General features: G+C 41.3%; 1 pseudogene; it reads left to right on the top strand.

The window, feature by feature from the left end:
* The first annotated feature begins 241 nt into the window (after nt 1-241).
* Nucleotides 242-11,680, top strand: LOC116881497 (annotated as a pseudogene).
* Nucleotides 11,681-15,025: the final 3,345 nt, after the last annotated feature.

Raw genomic sequence — 15,025 nt, 5'->3', positions numbered from 1 at the left:
CCCATTAATGTGGTAGATGCTATGGGAAGATACAAGGCATAATCCTTGCTGCGGAGGAGCTTTCACTTTGTTGGGGATCCTACTCCCCCAACATACCAAAAACCACTGGAGAAAGAGATCATTTATAAATAAGGGCGGGGGGATTTGTGGCATACCCTGTGGGCTGCAAATCTGGAGAAGGAAGAGAATACCATGACCTGTGTATGGTAGCTTACTAGATTTAGGTAGAGAAGGGAAGAGCATGGGCAGGAATAAGGAAGTGAGTCCACTGACTTCACTGAACTTGAAGATCGCTACTGGGAACACGTGGGAAGTAGAACTTTCGATGGCTAGGGTAAGGCAGATTGTGGTGGTTCTTCTAAACCAGAGAATGGGGATTATAATTGAATGGATGCAGTAGCGAGCTACTGTAGTTTCTTGGGCAGGGCTGTAACATACTTAAGGCACAGGATGTAGCTAATTTGATCTCAGCTGTTTTCACTGCAGGAAATGTCTACCATTATTACACTTCTTTTTTTTTTTTTAAGATTTTATTTATTTATTTGACAGACAGAGATCGCAAGTAGGCAGAGAGGCAGGCGGGGGGGTGGGGGGAGCAGGTTCCCCGCTGAGCAGAGAGCCTGATGTGGGGCTCAATCCCAGGATCCTGAGATCATGACCTGAGCCGAAGGCAGAGGCTTAACCCACTGAGCCACCCAGGCACCCCCCATTATTACACTTCTTACCATGGCCCATCTTGCACTGTAGTGGATGCTGGTATGTGAGGCCCAGGTCAGCCCCCATAGGTCTGAAGCACTCAGCTTCTGGGACAGTGGACAGCTGGCAACTCTCAGCCAAGGCTCCTCTCTGGAACTTGCCCTTGGCTAAAGAGAGCCACCTGTCTGATGGCAGGCCACCTTACCAGGAGCAGCCCATATACAGTAACTGGTTGACGGGGTTTACCAAGGCCCATCTAACTCCCCCAAGTGCAGAAAGACTCAAAAGTGTCATCTGTGCTCTAGAGCTCCCAGTAGGGATTAACTGAGGCTTTGGTGGCAACATCACAGTTCAACTCTTGCCTAAACCTTCTTCCTTCAATCTCCCATAGGTGCCGATGCCAAGGACACTTCCTGATAAACTTCCTGCATGCAAATTTCCATCTCAGATTTTTCTCCCGGGAACTGAACTGCAACACATGGGATAATTAATTATACTTTCACACAACTTGTCATCTAGGCTGCTGTACGATTTAAGTGCAAAAAAATTTTTGTAAACCCAGATTTTGGTTTGAGCAGTTTTCCTTGACAACTTTGACACTTTAGTTTAGAATACCAAGGTTTTCCTCTTATAAAACCTGTGATATCTAAGATCACATATCCCTTTGGCAAAATATACATCAGTGCAGTTTTTGAGAAAAGTACAGCCACAAACAGCTAAGCGTAAATAATGAATACTGATCAAAATGAAATGAGTTAGGGGACAGTTGGCAGGATATACTCTTGCCTAGTGGAACACATTGCTGGGTGCTTTGTAGAGTAATACACCCGGAGGTCACAGGTATTGTGCAGAAGTGGTCAGTCCACAGCTGGAAATTTTACAAAGTCCTGTTTCAGATCACAAAGAAACCGTGACACCGTCTGATTTTTTTAAGTTGTTGTAGTCCAAAATATCTTGTACTTAGCCCCACTTTTTAAAAAAACGTCACCGACCATTATACTACCAGACGTCTCTCAGTTAAGCACATGACTCTCCCTCAGTTTATAAGCACCATGAACAAAGTTTAGAAATTCCCAAAAGTTGGAATAAAAATGGGCAACAAAACATTGTCATTCTAAAATTGGTGGTAAAGGGCACCTGGGCGGCTCAGTCGGTTAAGTGTCTGCCTTTGGCTCAGGTCATGATCTCAGGGTCCTGGGATCGAGCCCCACATCGGGCTCCTTGCTCAGTGGAAAGCCTGCTTCTCCTTCTCCTACTCTCCCTGCTTATGTTCCCTCTCTCAATATCTCAGTCTCTCTGTCCAATAAATAAATAAAATCTAAAATAAAATAAAATAAAATTTAATTAAATTGGTGGTAAAGTGGTTAGCATCGTTAGAAGGGCTGCCTCAAAGTGTCCAAAGCGTAAAGTACCTGTGCAAAATATCTTGCTAAGGCAGTGACTGGTCTGGCAGCTTTTGAGGGAAGGTACTGCTGATGACCTATGTCACTTTTTTGTTCTTATGATGCCTTGTCTTTTTTTTTTTTTTTAAGATTTTATTTATTTATGTGTGTGAGAGAGAGAGTGAGCACAAGTCAGGGGAGCAGCAGGCAGAGGGAGAAACAGGCTCTCTGCTGAGCAAGGAGCCCCATGCAGGATATGATCCCAGGACCCTGGGATCATGGCCTGAGTGGAAGGCAGACGCCCAACTGACTGAGCCACCCAGGTGCCCCTAAAGCCTTGTCTTTCAAATGTCCTTTCCTTCACAAGATTAACAGATGGAGCTTAGAAACAAGTAACATTCAGTGCCCACTAAAAGGTTTTAGCCTTGAAATAAATGGACTTACATTGTACTCTTTATTAACAAATACAAATTCTGTAAAGCGAAATGTATTGAAAATGTAGGGTCTGCAATTTATATATTGCTAAAGAATAAATTATATCCTGTGCTATCATTGTGTTTTCAGGAATAATGAATACTAGGAGAAAGTAGCAAAGTAGTAATTATACCAATTACAATTGATTAGTTGATATTAACATAAAAAGACACACTCATTTTATTATTCTCTCTTATGCCACAAGAAGGAATTGATGCATTAAAATATATGGTTCCAGGGGTGCCTGGGTGGCTCAGTCAGTTTGGTGTCTGACTCTTGACTTTGGCTCCAGTTGTGATTTCAGGGTTGTGAGATCAAGCCCCGTGCTGGGCTTCACAACCAGCACAAGTTTGCTTGAGTTTCTCTCTCTCCTTCTTCCTCTACACCCCGCCCCCATCCACCGTGGGTGTACCTGTGCTCTCTCTCAAATAAATAAATCTTAAAAAAAAAAAAAAAAGGTATCTGGTCACTCTTTCAAATTCCTTTATTTTATTTTATTTTTTTAAAGATTTTAAGTAATCTGTATACCCAATCTTTCACAGCCAGCAGGGTGTGGAAGAAAGCGGTTATACCTGATTCCAGGTTTCAGTGTGAATCACGGCCTGAGGAGGATGGACCTGCCTATAGCCAACAGGGGGCTCAAACTTACAGCTCTGAGATCAAGAGTCACGTGCTCCACAGACTGAGCCAGCCAGGCACCCCTAAAATTCCTTTTTATAAATATTAAATTCAGCAAATTTAGAAGAGTACCTGGAATTTGTATTGTTGCCCTTGATGAAAATTTCTTTTAGTTACGCTACAATTTTCATTGTTTTATGCTTCTCTGGTTTCTAATTTTCTAATCTGTTTTTTTGTATGCTATTGTAATACATTCACTGCATTTTTTGCATCTATCTACAGAACAAAATAATGCAAAAGCGCTGTAATAAATGGAGTATATCAAGATATGCTATTGTTTATTTTTTGTTAAGAAATTGAGATTAATGGTGGCAAACTAATTGCTATTTTAGATATAGTAGAACTCTGTTTCCTTGCAGATCTTCAGTGTGAATCTGACAGTCTAGGAAGACAAATTGATCATCTTTTATTTTTCCAGTGAGTTGGGCACCCTTTATATTTCAAACAAAGAAAGCAAAGTCTTTGTGAAATTAAATTTAATCTTTGGAAAAAAAACAGAAGAATTCTTTAGTACGTAAAACATCAGCATAAATTATCTCCATTTTCTCAAGTCATGGAGTAGAGAGCAAGTATTATGCATTGTTGCCTGAACAATTTATTTAACTTTTTTCTTTTGTTTTGTTTTTTGTTAGAGAGAGAGAGAGAGAGAGCACAGGCAGACAGAGTGGTAGGCAGAGGCAGAGGGAGAAGCAGGCTCTCCGCCGAGCGAGGAGCCCAATGTGGGACTTGATCCCAGGTTGCTGGGATGATGACCTGAGCCGAAGGTAGCCACTTAACCAACTGAGCCACTCAGGCATCCCGATTTATTTAACTTTTTGATGACCTTGTGCCCTCTATGGTCAAACAAGAACATTATAAAAAATAGGCAGTTTCTTTTCAAAAGTAGGAGATAGGGGTGCCTGTGTGGCTCAGTTGTTTAAGCGTCTGCCTTCAGCTCAGGTTATGATCCCAGGGCCTGGGAGGGAGCCCCTCATTGGGCTCCCTACTTGGCAGGGAGTCTGCTTCTCCCTCTGTCCCCTCCCCACCAAGCTCCTGCATGCTCTCAAATAAATAAATAAATAAATAATCTTTTTTAAAAAGTAGAAGAGAATAATTGAATGTGGATTGAAGGGAAGACCTTCAAACTTAGTAAAAAGCACAAGACATAAAATAAGGCAAAGGACATTTAAGTGTGGTGAAGTAGATGCTCTTTGGGCCATTTTTAGTGAGTGGTTAAAATTTAATTACAATTATCAGCAAAAGCCTAACGTATAGTCACTAACAGAATTCAGTTTAAGAAAGCTACTTTCTAAGCTGTACACACATCTTTCCTTTTTATAAGAGTTTGATTGTATAGTAGAAGAAAGAAACAGAGAGGTAAGGTGAAGCTGAGCTTTTAACTGTCCTAATTATGTAATCTTAAACTCCATACTCAAGTAATTTACTTGACCAACAATTTTCAAGACCTGGAGAAAGAAAATTATAGAAGGGTATTAACACCTCTCCTTCTCCTACTGTATTTAAAGCATTTCTCTTCACTTACTGAAATATAATGGGACATTTGGGGTAACTTCCATTTCATTTCTAAGTTCTGCATAATGAGATTATGTTTTCATGTGAACAAAATTTCATTATTACAAGATGTTAATGTCCATTTTGCTTTTTTTTTTTTTTTTTTTTTAAGTAGCCTCCAAGCCCAATGTGGGGCTTGAACTCATGACCCCGAGATCAAGACCTTAGATCAAGACTTGGATGCTTAACCAATTGAGCCACCCAGGTGCCCCTGTTAATATACATTTTTAAGGCATTTCTAGGTGCACCTGGGTGGCTCAGTTGTTAAGCAGCTGCCTTCAGCTCAGATTATGGTCCTAGGGTCCTGGGATTGAGGCCCACGTCGGGCTCCCTGCTCAGCGGAGAGCCTCCTTCTCCCTCTCCCTGTGCCTGCCATTCTGTGTATGTATGCTGTCTCTCTGTCAAATAAATAAATAAAATCTAAAAAAAAAAAAAAAAAAAAAGGCATTTCTACCTGTAGCAAATTGTATATAAACTAATATTACTAGTGTACTTTTCTTCAGTTGATTTGACATTCTCTTATAATTAATATTTTTTCTAAGATTTTATTTATTTATTCAGCAGAGAGACAGCAAGAGAAGGAACATAAGCAGGGGAGTGGGAGAGGGAGAAGCAGGTTTCCTGCTGAGCAGGGAGCCCAATGCAGGGCTCAATCCCAGGATCCTGGGATCATGACCTGAGCTGAAGGCAGATGTTTGTTTGTTTGTTTGTTTATTTATTTAATTTATTTGACAGAGAAAGAGAGATCACAAGTAGGCAGAGAGGCAGACAGAGCGAGGGTGGGGGAAGCAGGCTCCCTGCTGAGCAGAAAGCCCAATGAGGGGCTTGATCCCAGGACCCTGAGATCATGACCTGAGCCAAAGGCAGAGACTTAACCCACTGAGCCACCCAGGCGCCCCTATAATTAATATTTTTATGATGGCGCAAAATCAGCTTTGGGAAACTAAAGTTGTTTTTTTTTTATTTTTTTTAAGATTTTTATTTATTTATTTGACAGAGAGAGATCAAAAGTAGGCAGAAAGGCAGGCAGAGAGAGAGAGGAGGAAGCAGGCTCCCTGCCGAGCAGAGAGCGCGATGCAGGACTCGATTCCAGGACCCTGAGATCAGGACCTGAGCCAAAGGCAGAGGCTTAACCCACTGAGCCACCCAGGGGCCCAGGAAACTAAAGTTTAACTGAAGGTAAGTCAAAATGTTGCAGTCGATATTAATAATTTTTAATATAAGGAAAGTCTCATTTTAATGTATATGAATTACTGTGTTGTATCCAAATCTCATTAAAATGGAAATTTACTGCTACTGAACACAGACAGACTATTTAATCATTTACATAAAATAAATACAAAGCACATTGTTCACATCATTATCAGCCCGGTATCCTCCTTTTTTCTCGTCTATCTGCCATCCTTTCTTCTAATGTTAGTTCGACAGTAATTGATGGTATGATGTTAGATAAGTCATCACTATCCAGGTGTAAGATTCCTGGTTGGTGAATGTGGAAATTAAGGGCATGACTTGAAAGTTGCATACATCGCTTCAGTCCCTATCTCACAGAACACAACCCAGTCACATGGGGTATGCACATGATTGGATGGGAAACTGGGGAATGAGTGTTTGGCTAAGCAGCCACGTGCCCAGCGAAGACTTCCATTATTATAGAAGGTGAGAGCATATGTTCAGGGGACAAGTAGTAGGCACCTGTGGAGGGATAACCTTGAATCTTTATATTTTAAAAGACAGGTATTAGAAACCTACTGTTAATAACAAATTACTTATCCCTCATCTCTCAACTTTTATGGCTATTTTCCAGCCCCAACTATATAATAGACCTCTAAAAACATCCCTATTCTCCACTGCTAAAATTATACCATAATAGCCATTACATATCTATTACATTCTTCTCTGTAAAGAAAAACATTATGGGTAGTAGATGGGTGAGTTGCTCATCATAGTGGGCCTGCTAAATCAAAAGGGTTATCTTTTACCCTAGGGGAGATTTAAAGTATACTTGATACATTATTTTTATCTAACTTCTTTCCCTCCTTCTGCTGGAGGAAGCACCAGCCCCATCTTACTTTGGGAAATTATCACTCCAATCTAGTCAACTTCCTACTGTAGTATTCTACCACCAAAACCATAGGTACATGACCCAGGCCTGGCTAATCACATGACCCCACTCACCTGGTCATACCTTAGTCCCAGGACCAAGCATGAAATCCAGACCAGATCAACTGGAACTCTTGTCTGGAATTTATACATGCTGATAGACTTGTTTCTTCTGAGATTACTAAAGTGGGAGGATGTAAGTCTGGAGCTGCCTTGGCTTTGGCTCCCGTTATACAGAGGAAGCCTCTGTGTAGGAGGAGAGAATAAGGCCAGAAAAGGAAAAAAAGGGATGAAAACAATTAGAATGACAAAGAACCCCTGGATTTAATTGACCCAGGACCCAGCTCTGTCCTTAGCAGGTAAATGAACCAGTAAATGCCCTTTTATTGTTGAAGATATTTTTAGTTAGCTTTCTGTCACTTGCAAATAGAGTTCCAATATGCAGCAATACATTCTAAAGATAGAGGAAGTAAAGAGGATCTAATGAAGTAAACGTTAGTCCTCAGGGTAAAAAGCAGGGTAAAATAAAAATATAAACATCCACTCACAAATAAGTTAAAAAGTGTCCCAGTAATCTTATTTTTTTCTTACTTATTTTCAATCCCCTTGGGTATACAACAAATTTGTATTGAACTTGAATGAAATGTGGAGTTTCTTTCTGTGACTGTGTGCCCTACTGATATTAAAAACAGCACCCTCTGCATACCTGAGTGGCTCAGTCATTAAGCATCTGCCTTAGGCTCAGGTCATGATCCTGGGGTCCTGGGATGGAGCCCTGCTTCAGGCTCCCTGCTCTGCGGAGAGCCTGCTTCCCCCTCTCCCTCCTCCGATCCCCCTGCTTGTACTCTCTGTCAAATAAATAAAATATTTAAGCAAACAAACAAACAAAAAACAGTACCCTATGATATAGAGTGACTATCCTTGAGTGGTGGCTTCTGAATAATTTTCATTTTCTTCTTTCTTACAGCTTTTTCCAAAATGCCTATAATAAACACATTTTTAACCATTTTAATCAGTTATTTAATTCATTTTTATTATTATATTAGTTTTCTGTTGATGCTAAAGCAAGTTGCCACAAACTTAGTGGCTTAAAAAAAACAAATATATATTTTATAGTTTTGGAGGTCAGAAGTCTAAATTGGGATCTATAAGGCTGAATTTCTTCAGGAGAAGAACATTCTGGGCTAGTTTGTTTCCTTACCTTTCCAGTGTCATGAAACTCGAACATTCCTTGGCTCATGGTCTCCTTCCTTCATCTTCAGAGCCAGCCATTCAGCATCTTCTACCCTCTCTGACCTCCAACTTCCCTCCTTTATGGACCCTTGTGATTACATCAGGCCACCCAGATTAATAATTTCCCCATCTCATGAACCTTAACTTTCTTTTAAAGATTTTATGTATTTATTTGACAGAGAGAGAGAGACAGTGAGAGAGGGAACACAAGCAGGAAGATTGGGAGAGGGAGAAGGAAACTCTCTGCTGAGCGGGGAGCCCAATGCAGGGCTTGATCCAAGGACCCTGGGATCATCATCTGAGTGGAAGGCAGATGCTTAACAACTGAGCCACCCAGGTGTCCCCAACTTCTTTTTTTTTTTTTAAGATTTTACTTAACCATTTGAGGGCCACCCAGATTAATCCAGAATTATTTCCCCATCTCATGAACCTTAACTTTTTTTTTTTTAAAGATTTATAATCTGGGACTCCCTTTCACCCATCTCTGTGGAAATTTCCCATTACTGTTTTCCTTTTTTTTTTTCTCTTAATTTTTTAAAAAGATTTTATTTATTTATTTGAGAGTGAGAGCATGAGAGGGGAGAAGGTCAGAGGGAGTAGACCCCCCAGCCCATGGAGCTGGGAGCCCGATGCGGGACTCGATCCTGGGACTCCGGGATCATGATCTCAGCCGAAGGCAGTCGCCCAACCAACTGAGCTACCCAGGCACCCTACCGTCTCCCTTTGTTGGATCAGAAGACCACACCCTTAAGAAGCGCCTTAAGAAAAGATACTCAGGTAGTGTTTTTGAGATCTCACTTAACTGAAAAATGCCATTATTCTATCCTCAACCTAATAATTTGACTATGTGTAGTCACAGGTTGGAAAATTTTCGTTAGAATTCCAAAGGCAGTACTCCTTGGTCTTTCTAGCTTCCAGAGCTAATTTTGAGAAGCGTGAAGATACGGAGATTCTAGATTTTTTTTTTCAAAGTTGTTGCTGTATTCTCTTATTAGGAAATGTCTTCACATTCTTTGTTTATATAAACAGTATTGAGAATGGACTACTGGTATCATCTTGAGGATACCTGACATCACCCCCAGGTGCCTGCCTGGGCCCTTCTGGGTTCATGACAAGGAGTTCAAGAAAAAATACACCACCCTCCCTATCACCAGGATACCACAAACATTTTCCTAGTGAGCATTACTGATTCTTGATTATTGATACCTCCCCTAGATCTTTCATAATCTTCTTTTTGTCCTTGGTATTCTGACATTTCACAATATGCTCTGAAGTTTATTTTCATCTGTTGTGCTGGGACATTGGAATCTAGAAACTCATATCCTTCAGTTTTAGAAAATTCTGGATTATTGTGTTGATGATTTCCTCTTTCCTTCTGTTTTTGTTTTTGTTTTTGTTTTAGTTTTTCCCTCTCTCTTTCCTCTCTTTTCTAATCTCAAAATATTTGGATATTGATCTTCTGAACTAATCCTTTTTCTTTTCTCTATTTTCTATTTTTGCCTTTTTGGCCCCACTTTCTGGGACAGTTTGGCAATTTTTTAAAAAGATTTCATTTATTTGTCAGAGAGAGAGGAGCAAGCAGGGGGAGCAGCAGGCAGAGGCAGAGGGAGAAGCAGACTCCCCACTGAGCAACGAGGGACTCCATCCCAGGATCCTGAGATCATGACCTGAGCCAAAGGCAGACAATCAAACACTGAGCCACCCTGGCATCCCCAAATTTTTAATTCCTAGATTATATCGAATTTTAACTTCTGCTACCATCAACATTCCTAAGAGCTATTTTGTTTTCTGGGTGTTCCTTAATAAAACAGCATCTTGTTTTTTTATCTTCTTCTCAGAGGATATATCTTTCTTTCTTTTCTTTTTTTTAAGATTTTATTTATTTATTTGACAGAGATCACAAGCAGACAGAGAGGCAGGCAGAGAGAGAGGAGGAAGCAGGATCCCCGCTAAGCAGAGAGCCTGATGCGGGGCTCGATCCCAGGACCCTGGGAACATGACCCGAGCTGAAGGCAGAGGCTTTAACCCACTAAGCCACCCAGGCGCCCCTACATCTTTCTTTTTTAAGTAAACTCTACCCCCAATGTGAGGCTCAAACTCACAACCCCGAGATCAACAGTCACATGCTCTACCAACTGAGCCAGTCAGGCACCCCGTCTGAGGATATATTTCTTAACAAAAGTTTCCTCCTTGCACCATCTGTTTTCCTCATGGGGTTTCCTCTGTTTTTGTTCCTAGTCTTTCACGATAAAGATGCTCGTTGGCTATGTCTGGTAATCCTCAACTGTCCATTCGTAGTTAAGAATGGGATGTCCCCATGAGGCCCACCATGTCTGCCCCTCACTGACCTGAGTCCAAGGACACAGCAAACCACGTTATCAAGTGCAAGGCTGCACCTGCCTGGGAGGCAGGAAAGCCTCTCTCTGTAGGGGAGGTAGAGGTGGTACCTCAAAGGCTCATGAAGTTCGAATTAAGATGATCACCACTGCAGTTTGCCACACCGATGCCTATAACCTTAGTGGAGCTGATCCCGAAGGGAGTTTTCCAATGATCTTGGGCCCTGAAGGTGCTAGAATCAAGGAAAGTGTTGTCGAAGTATTTACTAAGCTGAAGGCAGATGATATTGTCATCCCACTTCATATCCCAGTGTGGAGAATGTAACTTTTGTCTAAACCCTAAAACAAACCTTTGCAGAAAGTAAGAGTTACTCAAGGGACAAGGACTAGCAGATTTACTTGCAAAGGAAAGACAATTCTACATTCCAAGGGAACCAGCACATTTCCTGAATATACAGTTGTGGCTGACATCTCTACAGTTGCTAAAGTCATCTACAGTTGCTAAAATTGATCCATTAGCACCTCTGGATAAAGTCTGCCTTCTGGGTTTTGGCATTTCAGCTGGTCATGATGCTGCTGTGAACACTGACAAAGGGCAGTCTGGCTCCATTGGTGCCATCTTTGGCCTAGGAGGAGTTGGACTGGCAGCTCTCATGGGCTGTGCATTCTGGATCATTGGTGTGACATTGATAAAGATGAATTCACAAGGGCCAAGGAGTTTGGAGCCTCTATTAACCCCAGGACTTCTGGACACCCATCTAGGAAGTGCTCGTTGAAATGACTGACGGGGGAGTGGCCCATTCCTTCAAGTGTGTTGGTTACGTGAAAGTCATGAGAGCCATGTTCCAGGCCCACCACCAAGGCTGGGGAGTCATCATGGGAGTAGGAGTAGCCGCTTCAGGGGAAGAAATCGCCACTCGCCCGTTTTAGCTGGTCACAGGCCGCATGTGGAAAGGCACTGCCTTTGGAGAAGGGAAGAGTATGCAAAGTGTCCCAAAGTTGGTGTCCGAATAAATGCCCCAAAAGATTAAAGTTGATGAATTTATGACTCAAAATCTGCCTTCTGACCAAATGAATGAAGCCTTTGAACTGATGCATGCAGGAGAGCATTTGAACTGTGGGAAAGCTTTAAATTCAGCAGAGAAAACATCTCCATCCTTGTACCCAAGTCCTGTGGTCCAACTGGCACAGCCGGACAAGCAGAGAGAAGCTCTTCCAAGTTCATAGTCTCTTGGACCTTCTCTACTACCGCTTCTAGAGTGACCTATTCTAGGCAATAATATTTTGTGTATAATTCATAAATCTCTAATCAAGGACAAGGCTAATAAGAGTCATAAATCTGTTTTTTGAACTCCCCTTCACATAAATAATTGCTCGCTAATTAAGGAATATTCTAACATAATAAAATTTATTTCCGGGGGAAAAAAAAGGGTGGGGAAGTAAAACACAGATTAGCAGCTCTGGGTGTTAGAGTGGAAGGGGTTGTTGAGCCTCACTGCTAAGTGACTTGGCTGAGTCATTTGTTGAAAAACTGTCAATTTCAACAAACTTTAGAATTTTTTCTCTTGGGCTCCAAAGACTTTCCAATTTGCTATTGAGAGAGGGCAGAGAGCAGGGGATGGAGGGATGGAGAACAGCCTCAGTCCTCCAGAATATCATTCATAGAGTCCTTGTTTTCAACACAACTGTGGCCCTCAACTTTGTCACAGTGTATCTGTTTTAATTTCTTAGGGTTGCCTTAGTAACATACCACACACTTGCAGGCTTAAAACAAGACATTTACCGCTGTCTCACAGTTCTGGAGCCTATACGTCTGAAGTCACAGTGTCAGCATGGCCATGCTCTTTCAGAAGGCTCTATTAAGAATGCATTCCATCCCTCCCTCCCAGCTTCTGGTGTTGCCAGCAATCCTTGGCATTCCTCGGCCTGTAGACTTATCACTGCAATCTCTGTCTTTCCGTGATGATCCCTTGGTGTGTCTTCCCAAGGCCTTCCGTGTGTGTGTGTGTGTGTGTGTGTCTTCCTCTCTTCTAAGGACAGCAGCCAGAATGGACTTAGGGCTCATGCTCTACATGGATATTTACTTTGTTCTGCCCCATCTAATGATTTTAGGACTGAATTACTGGAAAGGGAATGGAGGGGGATATCAAGACATGTCTAAGTTTAGAAAAAAACAAGTATGTCCAAAAATTCTTCAACACTATCCCCAACAGGTGGAATCTAATTCCTCTCCCTTGAATGACGGCTGGACTCACTGACTTGCGTCTAACAAATACAATGCGTCAGAATTAAGTAGGACTTCTGGGGCCAAGTCATAGAAGGTAATAGGCTTCTGCTGGACTCTCTGATGTATGCCTTTGGAGTCCTGAGTTGTCACGTAAGAAGTCTGGCTACCCTGAAGCCTCCATACCAGAGAAACAACAAACACAGAGAGAGGTGCCCCTGAATGTCCCAGCACTCAGTTGTCTGAATCTTCCCAGCCCATGTGTCAGATACAAGCGAACAATCTATTGAGGGGACTCACAACTGTACAAGAAACCTGAAGTACTCTCTACCTCAGCCCAGTAAATCCTCAGAACTGTGAAAGATAACATAAATTTTTTTGTTTGTTTGTTTTTGTTTTTTATACCACTAAGTTTGGGATGGTAGTAATACTGGATTGGAACCAAATAGCAGAAAGGGAAAAGGAGGTGGAGGGGTAAAGGAAGACAAATTACATATCTTTTGTAAAAATTAAAAAAAAAATTAAGATTAAAGATAATGAGATTAAAGTATCTTTTAAAGATTTTATTTTTAAGTCCTCTCTACACCTAAATTGGGGCTCAAACTTAGAACCCTGAGATCAAGAGTCACATGCTCTACCGACTGAGCCAGCCAGACACCCCGGAGATTTTTCAAGAGAACTTACAAACATGCCAGTGAACTTAATGTATGAAGAGATTTCTTTCATACAGGCTAGGAAGCTCAATTTCTCTCGAAGTTGATAGAGAACGGTAACTATTTCACACTTACCTCTGCTCAATACTTTCCCTTGTAGGATGGCAACAGAAGAGACCTCAATCCACGCTGCATACTCTAAGATAAAACATTGTAAAAATCCAGTGTTTTGCTGCATGTTACGTATCTTCAGGAAAAAAAACCTGGTTATTTTATCTTGAGGTTCTTAAGTTAGGATGGTTTATGTTGTGATGGAAAATCCACCTGAAACTGACTTGCGAAACAGGCAGTTTATTGACTCACAGATCAACCTAGAGATAGTTAACTTGCTGACTTGTTTTCTCTTAGTTTTGGGGTCATCCTCAAGCTCTACGTAGTTATTTATGAACAAGAGGGCAATCTCAACTAATGGGACAAATTTCAGGACTATGATGAGTCTAAAGAAAAAGAACTCTCAATCTCAATTTAGTGATTTGCCGTTGATGAGAGCTGCTGCTTTCTATGGAGTAATGTCCTCTGAACTTGGGCCCTCCGAGCTCACTTCAGCCAAGGAAACGTGCAAGCCCTGAGGCTGGTCACTAAACCAGACTGGGATTTACTAGCAAAACAGGAAAAGAGAGAAGGGGGATTTGAGGAAGTATCACTGGAGAGAGGAGTGTGGCAAGAGACAGGGATTACTTGAAGTCTAGTCTCTTAGGCAGGGAACAGCAGAAGATACAATTTCTTGGGGCTGAGTAGAAGGTACAGCAAATTGGATTAGGCAATAGTGGAATGAATCCTCCCATGGGGCAGTAATACTGTTAGAAAAAAAAATTAAGAGAGTCCAAGGGCGCCTGTCTGGCTCAGTCAGAAGAGCACGCAACTTTTGATCTTGGCGTTGTGACTTCAAGCCCTATGTTGGGTGTAGAGATACTTAAGTAAAATAAGGTAAGTAAAATAAAAACTTAAAAAATAAAAGATTGCAATATTTGATGCTCATGGCAAGTTATGACCTTAAGCCAGGAACCCTCTGCTCCCAAGGATGGTATTCTCTCTCCTCCATTAAGAAAAACTTGGGAGTAACATTGTTTTAATTCTCCATCTTACTCCCTCCTGCAATAATGGGCTTACTGTCTAGTTTTTATTTCATAATCACAAACTTAACACTCTGCATTTCGGCTGGGCTTGGGATAAGGAAAACCTGGAACCCAGAGAGCAAAAAAGATTACAGGAAACTGTAAGTATTTTTTCTGAATCAGGCAGTAATCTTTTATACTTGTTCATTCCTTACAAATAGAGGGTTAGAACACAACTCTGGCACTGTACTACTACCGAACACCTGGATGACTTTCCAGCTATATAACTTCAACAGGCTACTTAATCAGCACCCATTACAAGTCTGTGCATGGGAACAACAATATCTGACTCCTAAGGTTTTTGTGAGGATCAAATTATCTTTTTATTCCTTAGTTCATCTACCTAACATGCTTAAAACAGGGCTCAGCACATATCAAGTTTTATTAAACTGTTACCTACAATAATGAAGTTGGTTGACAGAGATGGAGCCATTATATTTTGGAAGTCTTGCTTGGTAATCAAAAATTTGTTTAGAAACACCCCTTTATTTGGAAATATATAAACCAAAAGTTTCCCACT

This window comes from Lontra canadensis, unplaced genomic scaffold (assembly GCF_010015895.1).
Source record: "Lontra canadensis isolate GAN:19392208 unplaced genomic scaffold, GSC_riverotter_1.0 scaffold75, whole genome shotgun sequence".
In the NCBI taxonomy this organism is placed as follows: domain Eukaryota; kingdom Metazoa; phylum Chordata; class Mammalia; order Carnivora; family Mustelidae; genus Lontra; species Lontra canadensis.
The sequence above is the reverse complement of the archived record's forward strand: the minus strand, read 5'-3'. Positions and strand labels throughout refer to the sequence as shown.